Source organism: Lolium perenne, chromosome 5 (genome assembly GCF_019359855.2).
Source record: "Lolium perenne isolate Kyuss_39 chromosome 5, Kyuss_2.0, whole genome shotgun sequence".
In the NCBI taxonomy this organism is placed as follows: domain Eukaryota; kingdom Viridiplantae; phylum Streptophyta; class Magnoliopsida; order Poales; family Poaceae; genus Lolium; species Lolium perenne.
Genome location: NC_067248.2, coordinates 24,454,158 through 24,471,208, shown reverse-complemented (window position 1 = coordinate 24,471,208; position 17,051 = coordinate 24,454,158). Strand labels below are relative to the sequence as shown.

The following is a 17,051-nucleotide window of genomic DNA, read 5'->3' as shown; positions in this document are numbered from 1 at the left end:
CCATAATGTTCCTTCATCCTCCAATTCTTGATCAAATGGATGATCATTTGATACTTTCAAACCACTCCCAATTGACCTCTCATTTGTAGAGCAACTTATATTTCATCATACCCATCTCAATCATCTATTCTTTTCCATCACCACCTTGACCTCATGAATTGATGATTTGTGTCACCATATTCATCATTGTTATTGCATCATTATTTCCATCACTATCCTTCTAAACCTTAGGCTCTTTATCAATTGAAGAAACCTATTTTCTTTGCATAACACAAGTGGGTCGTGTGTCTTGCATAGGCACTTGAGCATCATGTGTCTCATCTTGTTTGGGTAGTCAAGTCTCAAAAACTTGTGGCGGCCATCTCCAAAATAGCTTGCACTTGAAAACTTGTACACCACCATCACCATCACACTTCTCCTACATCTCTAGCTCCTTTATATTTTCTTACACATCATTTAAGCCACCATCTTGGCAAGAAATAATGAGGCTCCACTATACTCAACATGCATGTTGGAAACTCCCTTTGATGATTCATTATTGAGTGGCACATGAAGGAGCCGGCCATGACAAGAATTTCGGCCAGCCATTGTGCTTCTCACTTTCTTCCTCCACAAGCCTTGCCTCCCACCTAACCCAATCAATAAATGGGCAGCCACCCACCTTGGCCAATCAAAAAAGGAGGCAGCCACCCCTCTCCCTCTATAAAAGGGACTTGGCCGGCCACCACCTCCACCTTTGGCCCTCATTTTTCTTCTCTCCACTCTCTCACACTCTTCTCATCCACCTCCCCACGAGCTGCTGCTCCTCCCAAGCTCCATGGCCGGCCATGGCCATGGAAATCCACCTAGATGAAGCTCTCCCCCTCCCTCAAGCTTCCCCTCACCATGAGAGCATCCCTCTCACTCTCTTCTCCCCTAATCTTTGATGAATCCAGCTCCTTTTCTCTTCTCCCCTCTCACAAGATTGGATCTTGATGCAGGTGCATGTTGGTCCAAGCATGGAGAAGGTTGAGCAATCCTCAGATCTGAAACTCTTGAGCAAAGTTCGTCCAAAACCTTGCAGTAATTTCTGCATCTTGCTGTTTCAGATTCTGGTACGAAATTGTAAAATCCGCCAAATCTTGTGTGCAGATCCAAATCGAGTGATTCAAAGTTCCACAGATAGGTATTGAAAAGATCTACAACATGGCGTTGGTCTCATCCTCAAATTCGTTACGGATTTTGCATGGTAAATAAAGTTCTGAAAACATGCAGAATCACGGTTTGTTAGATTGCTCCCGTTTTACCAAACCTTTTTGAGCAAACTAAACTGTGGGTGAAAGCCCTCTCCAATACCTTCATTTTGGCGGTGGTTTCACTTCGATTGACCTCCTGAAACTGAAATGGTTCACAGATCAAGATCTGGTTAGATCTGACTTTGTCGAATTAAACCAGGAGCTTGGAGACGAATTTTTGAATGAAACCAACTGGGTAAGAACCACCTATTTAATACCTTTCAGATGCAGCAGACCTCATATTTTTATGATTTGTGTATGATTTTTGATGAATTAAACTTGTTCTGTATGTTCTGCAGACATGGCTGTTAGCTTTTAATTCATCAAAAATCCATTTTCGAACCTAATTGAGTGATTCCACTTCTGTAGGATTATTGAATGTTTTCTTAATCATCTCAAACAAGTTTCAAACCTTTATCTTTTCTGAAACTCCATAGTTAAAGCAAATGGTGAAAACATGCAGTAACCTTGTTAATCCATTTGTGAGAGTTTCAAAAATAATTTGAACCCAAATCCAATTGTGTGTGAATCTCTGTTTACTTACCTTTCAAATGCAAGTGGCCTCATATTTTTAGGATTTTTCTACGATTTATGGCTTACAGATCTTGTTTTCTGTACAGTCAGATTCAAAGAAATTCCTAAAATAGTAGGTTTAACCTTTTTGGGTGATTCCAATTGGGTTAGTCTTGTATTAGTACTGGCTATCTAGGAAAAATATTATTAGTCTCTGTTCATACATATTTGTTGCTGTTAGTAATGTTTATGTGTGAGAAGCATTGTTGAAGCAAAACTTTTCGGTTTATCTAAAACCCTTGACCAACTCTTTTTAGTAGAGATGGGCAACCTTTGTTTCTTGCTTGCAAAACAAAACCTCTGCAACCTAACATTAGCTCTTTTGTTTTGCTTAAGTTTCCAAATGATGTGGAATATGGTTTGCTTCCTATTTTGGTTGTAGTGTTATGAGAACAAATTAAGTTAGGAAAACTGTTTTCTACGTTTCCAAAAATGTTTGAAAATGCATTGTGAATGTTTGTGAGACCAAAACTAATGCACTTGTCATCTCTATGGTGTTATCTACCAGGGGATATTTGGTTTATACCATGGTGATAACCGAGAGAGGCAATTGCTAAGTTGTGATGCACTCATACCTTTACTAGGTAAATAAATGGGGTTTTCTAAATTAAAACTCTTAAAGTTGTTTTGTGGTATCTATAGGTCCTTAGTATGTTATACCTTGGCTGCATGGTTAGTTGTTGATTGTTGAATGTTGTCTTGTTGATGCAATGTGATTGATTGTGTTCCTTTTATATTTTCCGGCGATAGATGCGAACAATTCCGGAGAAGAAGAAGAAGTGGAATCGGACGAGGATTTTATTTATGTTGTTGGGATTCTTATATTGATGGAGTTGAAGGAATCCAGGGACAAATAAGCCAAGGCAAGCCATCTTTTGATCTCTGATTCGGTGTCTAGTTGGATGTCATTTGTTGATATCCAAAGCACCTTGAATTCTATGTGTGTTGTTCTCTTTATTATTGTCATCTATGTATGGTTGCTAGTGGGATACTCCCTAGTGGTGATACTCCACTATTGTCGTTGTGATTATGGGATGCATGGTATCATGGCCGTGCTATTCCACTTGGTCATCTTGTATGCTCAACTTGAGCATCTTCCCTCTCAAGATAGTAACTTACACCACACTCACCACTTTTATAATTTAGAGGTATCAATGTCATGATCTTGGTGTAATTCTCAACTTGAGAGGAGTATGCCGTGTAACCTATTGGAGAGTTGGTTGGGTAGTGATTCTCCACTATCCAAATTGTATAGTTAGTACCACAAATCTGAGATTATATTCCTCTTTGTGTTGTCATCATACATGCTTATCTTAAGCGAGTATGATCCACCCATTACTCCTTTATACCTTCTATGGCAAGATGACTCTCATCTCGGCCATAGTGCAATTCTAGTTCAACTCATGAAACTATAGGTTGGGAACCCCTCAAGGCTTACCTTGTTGTAAATGTTTTTTGAAAACCTTGGGTGAGTTAACCCAAGCGTATGGTTTAAGAAAGCAAAGGATCTTGGTAAAGATGTTCGGAAAAGTGGTGTATGGCTGTTTGTTGAACAACCAAGGTGTTGTGGGAAAAATGGTTTTAAAAAGGAGCACTGCATATAAGTGTACACCAGCCCAACTTTTATCGCGCAACCACTCTACCCTGGTGTGGGACGGGGCTTAGCCCGTAGTTTGTTGAAGCTGGCAGGAGCACCCTTCACAACTCTCTAGGGAGGGTCATGACGACCTCCGACGCCGGGTTGCGCTCTGGAGGAGGCAATACACTGTCTAGACCGATAGCCGGACGATTACTGAGGGTCTTCCGTCGTGGCGCCAGAGATACGCTCAAAAGGAGGTATGCTGCCGGGGTGCCGGGAAGGGGTAAGCCCGCAGGGAAGGACTCGTGCCAGTGGAGATGGGCGAAAGGTTATGTCCGGGTATCCGTCGTGGCATATGTTGTTAAGCAGGGATGATGCCCACATGATAGGTATCCGGATAGTTGTGGGGAAAGTGTGCAAACTCTGCAGAGTTAAATCTATTCGAATAGCCGCGTCCGCGGTCATGGACGGGTTGCAAAGGTCTACCTTTACCGGGGCTTGAGTTTTGTTTTGATAAATGCTTTGCAAAGAAAGTGTTGTGTTGGATGTACCGGAAGGGTACGGAAAGTGGGCGTGTGTTGACCATATGGAGATGGTCGTGGGAAAAATTGAGACCAAGTGGGGAACTCTTTCCTAGTGTTTCATGTAGAGGAACTCTTCTTTAACAAAGATATAGAGATGTCATAGGACTTCCCTAGTATCCCCATCACCTGAGATGGCGGTATGCTAACTCTTCTTCAATAAAGATATAGATATGCCATAGCTATCTTTTGAAGTATCTTCTTCAATAAAGATATAGAGGTGTCATAGTATCACTTTAGTGTCTCCATCAATTGCGATGTCGGGATGCTATATCCACAAGAGAAACTGATTCTCTTTCACATGCTATATCCACAAGAGAAACTATTCTTCCTCTCTTGTCTCTTTTAGTTAGCTCTGTTAGCATCTTTCTTGATGGTTTGCGAGTACAATTCCAAATGTACTCACGGCTTTGTCCCTGGCTATTTACTTGGCCAGACTTGGAGGAACACGATGGATGAAGAAGGAGTTGGCGACGTCTATGCGAGCTAGGAACGTCTTCCCAGTCAGTTGCCTGTAGGGTTATGTCAGATGACTTGGGTACTGCGCTGCTGAAATGATGATGCTACTCTGATGTTTAGTTAGGCCCTCCGAGGCTGTTATGTAAGTATTGGTCCTGCGACCATGTTGTAATTTTCTTATTCCGCTTTGTAATGGATGGTGTAATTTGATATCAGTTCGGTTATGTGTTCACGACACACTGATCATGGGATCGTGAACTGTATACATAACAGGGATTTTGGACAGCTAGTCCGGGGTCCCCACAGAGCTGGTATCAGAGCTATCCTGACTGTAGGAGACCTTAGTTAGCATGGACGTTAGTTAGGAAAACAATTACTTGGGAAAAACTATTTATAAAACAAATTGTTTCTTTAGTTGGAAGTATAGCTTCTACTCCTCTTATTTATTCAAAGCTTCTAAATTCTTATCTCTCCGGTTTATATAAAGGTTTGAAAATTCTTGCTCTATTGTCTCATCCACTTCAAACCTACATGTTGGATGATGTCCCCGACTCAGACCAGAGACTCGAATTCGAAGATGGATCAACCTTTTATGAAGTCTCACGTATCTCCAACAGCAGCTATTGAAGGTTGGATGCCGATTTAGTCGTGCACATGTAGGGATGATAACATCATGTCTTTGGTTTTCACCAAAGTATGTCAAAGATCTGACCTTGTTCCTCTGTGGACTTGCACTTTTTGCAGTCGTCAGGGATCAAGCCCTCAGTTTCTTGACTAGTTATTTTTAGGCCAGCCACGAGAAGATCTCTACTTTAGAAGCACCTCAACAGCTACCCCTTCGAAGACCTCATGTTTCCGGGATGTCGAGACTAGAAGTTCTACGCAGCTTTCTCATCCGCCTCAACATCAACGACTCAACACCCGGCCGCCTCACCATCAACTGCTCCAAGAATCCTTGTTGAAGACGATGTCAGCAAGATGAAGACGCCAACATATGTGACCAGCCCCCAGACCTATAGGATGGATAGGACAAACTCAATCGCTTTGATGGAACTACCCCCGCGCATTAGGAATTTCGGGGTACTTAGAGTACCATGTCTGGTTTGATGATTGCTTGTAGTTCCCTAGTGTGCTGCCTTGAGTGTTTGTATCTGTTTGCTATGTGCATGTATGTCTTGCTATTTAGACGTTCCCGCCCTTTTTAATTGTTTGAAATTTGTGAAACAGAAATTAAAAACGGAAATCTGCCAGTGTACTGTTTTGCTAATAAAAATAGTTTGGTAGCTCCGATAGATGTGATTCCAATTGCACTAGAACCAGTATGAAATTATCTTTCAGACGCCACTGACCTTGTATTTTTAGGATTTTTGTGCGATTTTTAATAAATAAAACTTGATCACTGTTTCTGGTTAGTATTTTGAGTCTCAAAAATTGAAAAATAGATATTTTTGAATGATTCCAATTGTGTTGATCTTGTTTTGTTTCTGTGCATCTAGGAAAAATACCAGTAGCCCCTGTTAGTGGTATTTTGTCTCTGGTTATGATTGTTTGGGTGTCACATGCTATGATAGGATTAAAGTTGCCTCGCCGATGTATTGCTAACTGCTAGTTAGTTGGGTAGATTAACGAAAGACTCTAACTCTAAACCCGTTAGCAGTTGTTTTTCAACCATTAGGGAAACTAACTCAGACCCCTATCTACACCAGCAAAGCAAAAGCCAATACCTTCAAGATCCGCTGAAGCATCTCCACTTCATCAAGAAAGCAGAAGCCCCTACCTTCAAGAGTGATTTCACCTCGGCGAGAAGACATACTAATTTGGTCTAACCTTAGAGTATAATCGCGCTAACCTCGAGGATATCTTTTTGGAACCCCCCCTAACACACCGTCTAACTAGATGAGGGAACAATAGCGTCAAAGTCAAGCTACATTACATGGTTCATCTGGTCCTCATCAAGTGAAGACTCCTGAAGATACCTCAAGAACTCAATACTAGGTGCAACTTACCAGCTCATCAACTGGTATAAGTCAACACCGACCCGCCAGCTGATGATTGTCTTCAACGACCTCTGTTGCTGTTTCATATGGATACCAACTAGGTGTTTCATCAACTTACTAACTCACCGCGCGTCCTCTATGGTTTAGTTAACACCGTGAGTGCCTCTTGAAGTTGTGGTCTGCACGTCGCCCCCGAAGATTCTTCAAGTGAACAAGGAAGATCGACGACTTCTTCAGAAGCCCCCGACAGGACCGCAAGGCATACGCTCTGAGTTTTCCGAAAGCCCGATGAAAAATCTTAAGGGTGGAAGACTCCGTCTTCCACTAAAAGTTGGAGCTAACCCTAAAATTTTAAGCCTTTCTAACACACCGTTGAAAACTTGGGATTGCACTAACCCCTCTTGAAGCCGTGGACTACTCAACGCCCACTGAAGATGTTGACTCAAGACGAGAGATCAATGACTTCTCCAAAAAGCGCCCGACAAGACCCGTGGCCGAAGTTTACAGTTTTTAACGCCCCTCCCCGGTGAACAATTTTAAGGGTGGAAGACTTCGTCTTCCACTAAATTTTAGCTAACTCTAAAAAGTTTTCAAGCACTGCTGGATGCACTAACTCTCCTAGAAATCATGAACCCCTGCTAGGATCGTTAAGAAAATGCAGATCCAACACCTGCATGGAGTAGTCGACCTCTTCATGAAGCTCGCCATCGGCAGAAATCCATCATGTCTCTCAGAAGCTGAAGTTGCGACCTTCTCTACAACGGCACGTCTACAGAAGGATGGGGACTAACTTTAGTTAAACTTTACAACCTCCCTAGTCCTACGCTCAGTAATCTCGGGACGAGATTATTTTAAGGGTGGAAGATCTGTAACACCCCAACTTTTGCAACCTTGATTAATTATCCTTATGGCAAAAATTAGGGGGAACAAAAACTTTTCCTGTAGACTAATTAAGATGAATTGCCTTGATCTGTTTGTTGAGATGAATTGCTTTGATCTGCTGGTAGATGTATTGTCTTGTTTTGCTTGTTGAGTTTTGTCTTGAGCTACTTCAAAGAACAACACCTCTAGTGGTAAAACAAACAACTCACCTAATAAAACACATGTGTGTCCTAGGAAAAGTTGTTTTCCTTTTTACTACATCAAACTTTTCTCCTGATGACAACAGGAGTGTGCCATCTTGACTTTTCTCTTTGTGGTACAAGATAGCTCAATCATCCTTAATTCAAAACTTGGTACCATCTACCCCTAGCTACATCCCTCTCTTATACCCACTCATCCTTGTTGGTTTTGAGGCCATGTCGACCATCTGTGTTGACATGCTTAAAATGTCCAGACTTTGGCAGTTAATTTCTAAGCAACCACAACTGTTATTGGTAGCCTCAATACATGTATCTCATCTATGCAACACCCTCTTCAAACTCCACGTCCTGCATGTCTCAGACAATCCTTGCAACTCATACATTCAACTTGATCTGGTATCCTATCCCATGTTCCAGCACCAGATCACTTCTTCCTCTTTTACCTCTTGTTTTTGTTTTCATCCAAGTTTATCTTCACCAAACCAAGAGTGGGAATGATGGATACATTTTGTAGCCACCATCTACCCTTGAGAACACTTCTCCCTAAATTAAGTTTTCTCTCTCAAAAAATTCTATTGATTTTCCCTCTCTAGTTTTGTCACAAAACTACTTCTAGTTTTATTAAATCTTTTTTCAAGATATTTCTTCAAGGAAAACAAGGAACTGAAATGGATTTTGTTTTTCATCCCATTTCTACCTAGTACTGATTTCTAAAACATCATTTTCTATCTTGCCTTCTTTTTAACAAAAGGCTTGTTTATGGTACTTATACCATTTCTTGTTTCCCTCTTGCTTATTTTTACATTTGAGAAAAACTCTACCTTACTTGGGAAAGTAAGTAGAATATTTTGAACTCCTATGTTCCAACTAGTTTTATCTCAACACTCTCAAATTTCATTCCCCTTGAGTTCATTCCCAATTGTCCCCAGACAATTGAGGTGTTCCAAATACTTTTCAAATAAGCTCTATTTTAAATGACAACTCTTGCACATCTTGTGTACATCTCTGATCTACCCCATAATGTTCCTTCATCCTCCAATTCTTGATCAAATGGATGATCATTTGATACTTTCAAACCACTCCCAATTGACCTCTCATTTGTAGAGCAACTTATATTTCATCATACCCATCTCAATCATCTATTCTTTTCCATCACCACCTTGACCTCATGAATTGATGATTTGTGTCACCATATTCATCATTGTTATTGCATCATTATTTCCATCACTATCCTTCTAAACCTTAGGCTCTTTATCAATTGAAGAAACCTATTTTCTTTGCATAACACAAGTGGGTCGTGTGTCTTGCATAGGCACTTGAGCATCATGTGTCTCATCTTGTTTGGGTAGTCAAGTCTCAAAAACTTGTGGCGGCCATCTCCAAAATAGCTTGCACTTGAAAACTTGTACACCACCATCACCATCACACTTCTCCTACATCTCTAGCTCCTTTATATTTTCTTACACATCATTTAAGCCACCATCTTGGCAAGAAATAATGAGGCTCCACTATACTCAACATGCATGTTGGAAACTCCCTTTGATGATTCATTTTTGAGTGGCACATGAAGGAGCCGGCCATGACAAGAATTTCGGCCAGCCATTGTGCTTCTCACTTTCTTCCTCCACAAGCCTTGCCTCCCACCTAACCCAATCAATAAATGGGCAGCCACCCACCTTGGCCAATCAAAAAAGGAGGCAGCCACCCCTCTCCCTCTATAAAAGGGACTTGGCCGGCCACCACCTCCACCTTTGGCCCTCATTTTTCTTCTCTCCACTCTCTCACACTCTTCTCATCCACCTCCCCACGAGCTGCTGCTCCTCCCAAGCTCCATGGCCGGCCATGGCCATGGAAATCCACCTAGATGAAGCTCTCCCCCTCCCTCAAGCTTCCCCTCACCATGAGAGCATCCCTCTCACTCTCTTCTCCCCTAATCTTTGATGAATCCAGCTCCTTTTCTCTTCTCCCCTCTCACAAGATTGGATCTTGATGCAGGTGCATGTTGGTCCAAGCATGGAGAAGGTTGAGCAATCCTCAGATCTGAAACTCTTGAGCAAAGTTCGTCCAAAACCTTGCAGTAATTTCTGCATCTTGCTGTTTCAGATTCTGGTACGAAATTGTAAAATCCGCCAAATCTTGTGTGCAGATCCAAATCGAGTGATTCAAAGTTCCACAGATAGGTATTGAAAAGATCTACAACATGGCGTTGGTCTCATCCTCAAATTCATTACGGATTTTGCATGGTAAATAAAGTTCTGAAAACATGCAGAATCACGGTTTGTTAGATTTCTCCCGTTTTACCAAACCTTTTTGAGCAAACTAAACTGTGGGTGAAAGCCCTCTCCAATACCTTCATTTTGGCGGTGGTTTCACTTCGATTGACCTCCTGAAACTGAAATGGTTCACAGATCAAGATCTGGTTAGATCTGACTTTGTCGAATTAAACCAGGAGCTTGGAGACGAATTTTTGAATGAAACCAACTGGGTAAGAACCACCTATTTAATACCTTTCAGATGCAGCAGACCTCATATTTTTATGATTTGTGTATGATTTTTGATGAATTAAACTTGTTCTGTATGTTCTGCAGACATGGCTGTTAGCTTTTAATTCATCAAAAATCCATTTTCGAACCTAATTGAGTGATTCCACTTCTGTAGGATTACTGAATGTTTTCTTAATCATCTCAAACAAGTTTCAAACCTTTATCTTTTCTGAAACTCCATAGTTAAAGCAAATGGTGAAAACATGCAGTAACCTTGTTAATCCATTTGTGAGAGTTTCAAAAATAATTTGAACCCAAATCCAATTGTGTGTGAATCTCTGTTTACTTACCTTTCAAATGCAAGTGGCCTCATATTTTTAGGATTTTTCTACGATTTATGGCTTACAGATCTTGTTTTCTGTACAGTCAGATTCAAAGAAATTCCTAAAATAGTAGGATTAACCTTTTTGGGTGATTCCAATTGGGTTAGTCTTGTATTAGTACTGGCTATCTAGGAAAAATATTATTAGTCTCTGTTCATACATATTTGTTGCTGTTAGTAATGTTTATGTGTGACATGCATTGTTGAAGCAAAACTTTTCGGTTTATCTAAAACCCTTGACCAACTCTTTTTAGTAGAGATGGGCAACCTTTGTTTCTTGCTTGCAAAACAAAACCTCTGCAACCTAACATTAGCTCTTTTGTTTTGCTTAAGTTTCCAAATGATGTGGAATATGGTTTGCTTCCTATTTTGGTTGTAGTGTTATGAGAACAAATTAAGTTAGGAAAACTGTTTTCTACGTTTCCAAAAATGTTTGAAAATGCATTGTGAATGTTTGTGAGACCAAAACTAATGCACTTGTCATCTCTATGGTGTTATCTACCAGGGGATATTTGGTTTATACCATGGTGATAACCGAGAGAGGCAATTGCTAAGTTGTGATGCACTCATACCTTTACTAGGTAAATAAATGGGGTTTTCTAAATTAAAACTCTTAAAGTTGTTTTGTGGTATCTATAGGTCCTTAGTATGTTATACCTTGGCTGCATGGTTAGTTGTTGATTGTTGAATGTTGTCTTGTTGATGCAATGTGATTGATTGTGTTCCTTTTATATTTTCCGGCGATAGATGCGAACAATTCCGGAGAAGAAGAAGAAGTGGAATCGGACGAGGATTTTATTTATGTTGTTGGGATTCTTATATTGATGGAGTTGAAGGAATCCAGGGACAAATAAGCCAAGGCAAGCCATCTTTTGATCTCTGATTCGGTGTCTAGTTGGATGTCATTTGTTGATATCCAAAGCACCTTGAATTCTATGTGTGTTGTTCTCTTTATTATTGTCATCTATGTATGGTTGCTAGTGGGATACTCCCTAGTGGTGATACTCCACTATTGTCGTTGTGATTATGGGATGCATGGTATCATGGCCGTGCTATTCCACTTGGTCATCTTGTATGCTCAACTTGAGCATCTTCCCTCTCAAGATAGTAACTTACACCACACTCACCACTTTTATAATTTAGAGGTATCAATGTCATGATCTTGGTGTAATTCTCAACTTGAGAGGAGTATGCCGTGTAACCTATTGGAGAGTTGGTTGGGTAGTGATTCTCCACTATCCAAATTGTATAGTTAGTACCACAAATCTGAGATTATATTCCTCTTTGTGTTGTCATCATACATGCTTATCTTAAGCGAGTATGATCCACCCATTACTCCTTTATACCTTCTATGGCAAGATGACTCTCATCTCGGCCATAGTGCAATTCTAGTTCAACTCATGAAACTATAGGTTGGGAACCCCTCAAGGCTTACCTTGTTGTAAATGTTTTTTGAAAACCTTGGGTGAGTTAACCCAAGCGTATGGTTTAAGAAAGCAAAGGATCTTGGTAAAGATGTTCGGAAAAGTGGTGTATGGCTGTTTGTTGAACAACCAAGGTGTTGTGGGAAAAATGGTTTTGAAAAGGAGCACTGCGTATAAGTGTACACCAGCCCAACTTTTATCGCGCAACCACTCTACCCTGGTGTGGGACGGGGCTTAGCCCGTAGTTTGTTGAAGCTGGCAGGAGCACCCTTCACAACTCTCTAGGGAGGGTCATGACGACCTCCGACGCCGGGTTGCGCTCTGGAGGAGGCAATACACTGTCTAGACCGATAGCCGGACGATTACTGAGGGTCTTCCGTCGTGGCGCCGGAGATACGCTCAAAAGGAGGTATGCTGCCGGGGTGCCGGGAAGGGGTAAGCCCGCAGGGAAGGACTCGTGCCAGTGGAGATGGGCGAAAGGTTATGTCCGGGTATCCGTCGTGGCATATGTTATTATGCAGGGATGATGCCCACACGATAGGTATCCGGATAGTTGTGGGGAAAGTGTGCAAACTCTGCAGAGTTAAATCTATTCGAATAGCCGCGTCCGCGGTCATGGACGGGTTGCAAAGGTCTACCTTTACCGGGGCTTGAGTTTTGTTTTGATAAATGCTTTGCAAAGAAAGTGTTGTGTTGGATGTACCGGAAGGGTACGGAAAGTGGGCGTGTGTTGACCATATGGAGATGGTCGTGGGAAAAATTGAGACCAAGTGGGGAACTCTTTCCTAGTGTTTCATGTAGAGGAACTCTTCTTTAACAAAGATATAGAGATGTCATAGGACTTCCCTAGTATCCCCATCACCTGAGATGGCGGTATGCTAACTCTTCTTCAATAAAGATATAGATATGCCATAGCTATCTTTTGAAGTATCTTCTTCAATAAAGATATAGAGGTGTCATAGTATCACTTTAGTGTCTCCATCAATTGCGATGTCGGGATGCTATATCCACAAGAGAAACTAATTCTCTTTCACATGCTATATCCACAAGAGAAACTATTCTTCCTCTCTTGTCTCTTTTAGTTAGCTCTGTTAGCATCTTTCTTGATGGTTTGCGAGTACAATTCCAAATGTACTCACGGCTTTGTCCCTGGCTATTTACTTGGCCAGACTTGGAGGAACACGATGGATGAAGAAGGAGTTGGCGACGTCTATGCGAGCTAGGAACGTCTTCCCAGTCAGTTGCCTGTAGGGTTATGGCAGATGACTTGGGTACTGCGCTGCTGAAATGATGATGCTACTCTGATGTTTAGTTAGGCCCTCCGAGGCTGTTATGTAAGTATTGGTCCTGCGACCATGTTGTAATTTTCTTATTCCGCTTTGTAATGGATGGTGTAATTTGATATCAGTTCGGTTATGTGTTCACGACACACTGATCATGGGATCGTGAACTGTATACATAACAGGGATTTTGGACAGCTAGTCCGGGGTCCCCACAGTAATGTGATGACCTTAATTACAAGGTCTCATACTTGCTCACTTGAGGATCTTAAATCACATAGTTATTTAAATTGCATGAGATAATGAATCTCATTTAAATCTTTTTCCCCAAATAGTAAATATGAAGTGCTGACCTTGGTCAACATGATGTCATACTGGGTATTTGAGGAAACTAAATCTTAACCAGGTTCAATGAGAGGAAGTTATTTCTCCAAAACTAAATAGAAACCCTAATGGCATTTTTCAATAAGAGGAAACTACTTTTCCAAACCCTAAAGAAGAAACCCTAGTCTAATGTTGAGTAATGATTGGGATGATAATAGATCATCTTGTGTGAGCCATTAAGGCTAATTAGTCTACTTAAGTATTGTTTGGTGATTGTATCCTCGTATTCGTTTATAGACGCTAGTACCGGAGACTATCAAGAGGAGGAGGTCTACTTTGAAGAAGAGGAAGAGAACTTTGATCACTACACCAACCAAGGCAAGCTAATATTTCCCATGTGAAAGCTAACACTTGCAACCCCTAACATACCAAGTTATTAGTGCAAAATACAATGGCACTAGTATAGGTGTCTCAAGTCTTATTTATCCAAACCCAAGTTTTTACCTTGCTTTACTCTTTACTTTGTTTATTAAAGTTCAATTATTGTATTCTTACTTGGTGTCTAAGTATAGAGTATTCCAAGAAGTGTCACACTTAGCTTAGCAAGCAAAACTAGGGTAGCACCCCTCATGACTAGTTGCTAGTGCTATACAAAAATTGACTACTCTAGATGGGAACTTGTGAAAACCAATGACTTTGAAAACCTTGGAATGATGAGTCATTCTATTGAAAGATTTTGAAGGTGAATGTGACTGGTGAATGACTTGGTGAAATTTACCAAAAACAGATGGTTGGGTTCGGATGCGATACCATTCCAATTCTTGAGTACCCCCACAATACCTGAATCTGGGTAAGGCTTAGATGGAAACTTATGTATTTTAGTATGGGTTCCCTCTGAACAAGCGTCATAGGGGTTATGCCGAGGCTGCCTCCGTTGAAAGTGAAATGACGTGAAATGAGGTGAATGTCAGACCCAAGCCCTGTGCAGTTCCCGGGTTGATGGTTTGTCTTCACTGGGAGGCCAAGCTCAAGGGGAGAGGTGCCTATACTAGGGTATGTAAAGGGAAGATTATGATTGGTAGTTCGCGCACTGAGTGCGATAATCAGGGCCAGTTACCCCTGACGGACTATTGCAATTATTGTGGCACAAGTGTACGACCTGTGCAGAGTGTAAACCTATTCGAATAGCCGCGTCCGCGGTCATGGACAGTTGGAAAGGCCATACTGTTCCGTCATCAGAACTTTTCCAAAATATAAATGGTGATTTTTTACTTGAGTTTGATATGTGACTTTGACTTTTGAATCACAACTGAGTTGTAGGAATGACACTAATGTTCCCACTTGAGTTAAGTTAGGCAAATGAGGAGTCTTTGTTTACTAAATGCTTCTGAAATAAAACTGGCTTTATGCAAATAAACCTAGAGCTTAGAACCCCCTTGCTATAGTTGATAGTACTTACATTAGTATTAGTTTGCGATACTTTAAAGTACTTGATACGTCTCAAACGTATCTATAATTTCTTATGTTCCATGCTACTTTTATGATGATACTCACATGTTTTATACACATTATATGTCATTATTATGCATTTTACGGCACTAACCTATTAACGAGATGCCGAAGAGCCAGTTGCTGTTTTCTGCTGTTTTTGGTTTCAGAAATCCTAGTAAGGAAATATTCTCGGAATTGGACGAAATCAACGCCCAGGGTCCTATTTTTCCACGAAGCTTCCAGAACACCGGGGGAGAAATGAAGTGGGGCCACGAGGCGCCGACACAGCAGGGCCACGCGGCCAGGGCTGGGGCCGCGCGGCCCTGGCGTGTGGGGCCCTCGTGAGGCCCCCTGACCTACCTCTTCGCCTACTTAAGCCTTCGTCGAAGATAGTTCCAGTACCGAGAGCCACGATACGGAAAACCTTCCAGAGACGCCGCCGCCGCCAATCCCATCTCGGGGGATTCAGGAGATCGCCTCCGGCACCTTGCCGGAGAGGAGAATCATCTCCCGGAGGACTCTACACCGCCATGGTCGCCTCCGGATTGATGTGTGAGTAGTTCACCCCTGGACTATGGGTCCATAGCAGTAGCTAGATGGTCGTCTTCTCCCCATTGTGCTATCATTGTTTGATCTTGTGAGCTGCCTAACATGATCAAGATCATCTATCCGTAAAGCTACATGTGCGTTTGTTGGGATCCGATGAATAATGAATACTATGCTATGTTGATTATCAATCTATCTATGTGTTGTTTATGATCTTGCATGCTCTCCGTTGCTAGTAGAGGCTCTGGCCAAGTCATTGCTTGTAACTCCAAGAGGGAGTACTTATGCTCGATAGTGGGTTCATGCCTCCATTAAATCTGGGGGAGTGACAGCAACCTCTAAGGTTGTGGATGTGCTGTTGCCACTAGGGATAAAACATCAATGCTATATCTAAGGATGTATTTATTGATTACTTTACGCACCATACTTAATGTAATTGTCTATTGTTTGCAACTTAATACTGGAAGGGGTTCGGATGATAACCTGAAGGTGGACTTTTTAGGCATAGATGCATGCTGGATAGCGGTCTATGTACTTTGTCGTAATGCCCAATTAAATCTCACACTACTCATCATAACATGTATGTGCATTGTTATGCTCTCTTTTTTTGTCAATTGCCCAACTGTAATTTGTTCACCCAATATGCTATTTCTTATGGGAGAGACACCTCTAGTGAACTGTGGACCCCGGTCCATTCTTTTACATCGAATACAATCTACTGCAATACTCGTTTTTACTGTTTTCTGCAAACATCATCTTCCACACTATACATCTAATCCTTTGTTACAGCAAGCCGGTGAGATTGACAACCTCACTGTTAAGTTGGGGCAAAGTACTTGGATTGTGTTGTGCAGGTTCCACGTTGGCGCCGGAATCCCTGGTGTTGCGCCGCACTACACTCCGCCATCAACAACCTTCAACGTGCTTCTTGGCTCCTACTGGTTCGATAAACCTTGGTTTCTTACTGAGGGAAAACTTGCTGCTGTACAACATAATACCTTCCTCTTGGGGTTCCCAACGGACGAGTGCTTTACCGTCACAAGGAAGCTACTACGCCCACGGAGAGCAGCTCTTTTTCTTGCGCCGTTGCCGGGGAGATCAAGACACGCTGCAAGGGGAGTCTCCACCTCCAATCTCTTTACTTTGTTTTTGTCTTGCTTTACTTTTATTTACTACTTTGTTTGCTGCACTAAAACAAAACACACAAAAATTAGTTGCTAGTTTTACTTTATTTACAATCTTGTTCTCCATATTAAAAACACAAAAAAATTAGTTACTTGCATTTACTTTATCTAGTTTACTTTATTTACTATTACTAAAATGAATACTCCTGAAAATACTAAGTTGTGTGACTTCACAAACACAAATAATAATGATTTCTTATGCACACCTATTGCTCCACCTGCTACTACAGCAGGATTCTTTGAAATTAAACCTGCTTTACTAAATCTTGTTATGAGAGAGCAATTTTCTGGTGTTAGTTCTGATGATGCTGCTGCCCATCTAAATAATTTTGTTGAACTATGTGAAATGCAAAAGTATAAGGATGTAGATGGTGACATTATAAAGTTAAAAT

At 41.3% G+C, this 17,051-nt stretch overlaps 2 long non-coding RNA genes across 3 annotated transcripts; both read left to right on the top strand.

Annotated features, from left to right (window-relative positions):
• The first annotated feature begins 791 nt into the window (after positions 1-791).
• LOC127298751 (uncharacterized) lies at positions 792-2,711 on the top strand. Its single transcript, XR_007850104.2, has 4 exons — positions 792-1,043; positions 1,132-1,228; positions 1,394-1,470; positions 2,598-2,711. It is a non-coding gene; the product is annotated as an uncharacterized lncRNA (long non-coding RNA).
• Positions 2,712-9,351: 6,640 nt separating this feature from the next.
• Positions 9,352-11,271, top strand: LOC139831224 (uncharacterized). Of its 2 annotated transcripts, none has more exons than XR_011745898.1 (3): positions 9,352-9,603; positions 9,692-10,030; positions 11,158-11,271. It is a non-coding gene; the product is annotated as an uncharacterized lncRNA (long non-coding RNA). The 2 variants fall into 2 exon arrangements; XR_011745899.1 differs by having other exon boundaries at positions 10,916-11,264.
• Positions 11,272-17,051: the final 5,780 nt, after the last annotated feature.